At 32.3% G+C, this 2,563-nt stretch overlaps 1 pseudogene; it reads right to left on the bottom strand.

Moving 5' to 3' along the window:
• Positions 1-884: 884 nt before the first annotated feature.
• On the bottom strand, positions 885-1,664 carry LOC107423407 (probable glutathione S-transferase; annotated as a pseudogene).
• Between the last annotated feature and the right edge of the window lie 899 nt (positions 1,665-2,563).

The following is a 2,563-nucleotide window of genomic DNA, read 5'->3' as shown; positions in this document are numbered from 1 at the left end:
TAATAATATATACATTAGTAGACATCTTGGTAAAATTAGATGGTACCTCTTGGGTTACTCCTTGTCAGACTATACAGTTTCATAAGATGCAAGGTTTATAACTTTTTATGTACCTTTTCTCAAAATCATCCTCTATCAATAAAAAGTTAAATAGGTAATTTTGCAAGGAGTTTGCAAAAAATATTATAACATTTTGTATTCGTGGATTGGTTCTATAATATATTCAACTCTAAACTTCACATTTTATCCAAATATATATATATATATATATGTGTGTGTGTGTGTGTGTGTGTGTGTACAATTTAAAATAAATAAAAACCTCTAAACTTTGCATGACATGATTTGGTCCATTTCTCTCATACTGTCTTTTCCTCTTCCACTTCACACACTATCTGTCCCCCTTCTCTAATGAATAAGTTTAAGCCATGGAAATCGCATACAAATACCAAATTATTATCTGGTTAAAACTCAACTCTCTGATTTTGGATAAAGGAAAAGGAATAGCTAACATGTGAAGAAAAAAAAGATTATAGAGCAAAATACATACTGATTAAATTATATACAATTTAATAACAATCAGAAATTGCCAATGAAAGGCTGAAAGCAGAGAAAACAACCGTAAATGGAGGAAGCCCAAAAGACCAATAAAATCTCATAAATTTTGCAAATCAACACATCATTCCAAATGGTAGAACTAGTTAAGATCAATATAAATAAACTTCTGCAGACAATAAAAAAGATTAAGTTTTATTTATTTAAAAACCAATGGTACACACACCACATACTTTTCATTCAACATTTTAGCAGACAGAGCAAAAATCTATAACTTGAATTTCAAACAAAGCTCCATTACAAAAGCACCATTATTATTATTGTTCTTGTTCTCAATCAAGACCTAGCACCTTCCTCAGCAGCAAAACAAACTCATGGACTTTTCTGCCGTCTGGAAGAGTTTTGAGACGCTCTCCCTCTGAAGGCACCTCTTAGCCCATGATATAATCTTGGGGAACTCGGCCTCAATGCTAAAGTTGCCAAAAGTCTCATAAGAATAAAACCAGCTATAAAATGGGATAAAAGCTATGTCAACAAAACCAAATGTGTCACCCCCGAAGTATTGCTTATCTCCAAGCTCTTCTTCCAACAACTTGAAGGCTTCAAAGAATTCTCTCTTCGCTTCTTCCTCTCCTTTCGTTTCCCATATTTTTTTTCCCGCAGTAAATATCTGAAAAATTGTAAACTTTGTCATTAGGCTGCTCTCAAAGGATACAAATTAAATGTTCAACACAAGTAAATATTATGAATGAAAAATAAATGCATAGTTAATTGAAAGTACTAACCTTCCTATCAACGAAGTCAGCCCAAAATTTTGCTTGGGCTCTAAGGTAAGGATGAGAGGGCAAAAATGGAGCTTCACCCTCTTTCCAGACCTCATCAATGTACTCCACAATGACAAGGGACTCGCATATCGGTTTCCCATTGTGGATGAGAACATGAACTTTCTTGTGAACAGGGTTCATCTCCAGCAGAAGTGGGCTTTTCTTGTAAGGCAATTGCTCTTCTATGTGCTGGTATTGGATTCCCTTCTCTTCCAAGGCTATTCTGGCCCTCATTCCAAACATGCTTGCCCATAAGTCCACCAGAACCACCGCCTCTTCGTCCGCCATTGTTGTAAGTTTAAATAAAATGAAAGAACTGAGAAGTTATTTATTTTTTTGTTTCTGATTTTGGATTTCCAATGAATGAATGAATTTTATATATAGAGAATGTGTGTGATTAGAGCGAAGCGATGCGACGTCGTTTTTACTTGGTCATCGCTGCCGTCACATAGATCAATCTGTATTATTTAATAATCCATAGCTGATCATGATGTCACCCCCTTCGTCACATCACATATCTACCAGCTTAGACACGATGTTGGTAATATTTTGACTTTGAAAAATTTAAACACTCCAGTTGTTCCAAGAAAGATTAATTTAGAACCTTACCATTTTTGCTAGTGTCTTGTGCTTTCAATTTCACTGGGCCGACTCAGTAGCTACGTAGGATCAGCTAATAATCATTGTGACAGATGTAAGACTATTGCTGATGGCCATTTATGCAATTTAAGCAGCTATCTCTAAATGATGATTTCTGAACGAGTCTTGCTATTATTATCGGCTACAATTTTAATCATATATAATAAAGTTTAATTTAAATATTTTGATTATATTATTTTTTATTTTAAAATTTTAAAAATAATTATTTAAATTATTATTTGACATACAAATTCTAATAATATTTTCACTAATAGTGTCAAATAATATTTTTCATTCCTACATATTTAGATTAATGCCCTTTATATCTCTCTATATATATATATAGCATAGAAAATTTCTATACTTGATTATATATCAAACCTTTCTTTTTTTCTTTTTTCTTTTTTTTTTTTTTTCATTTTTTCCTTTCCAAGTAACAATACATACCAACTGTTAGAAAAACATGGCTTTATACCACGATAAATGTTTTTTTTCAAGATTTTGAATGAAAATGAAATTTTATAACAACCGTGATTAATGGACTGTTA

Source organism: Ziziphus jujuba, chromosome 3 (assembly GCF_031755915.1).
Source record: "Ziziphus jujuba cultivar Dongzao chromosome 3, ASM3175591v1".
NCBI lineage: Eukaryota > Viridiplantae > Streptophyta > Magnoliopsida > Rosales > Rhamnaceae > Ziziphus > Ziziphus jujuba.
Note: the sequence above shows the minus strand (reverse complement) of the source record. Positions and strands in the feature narration are given on the sequence as shown.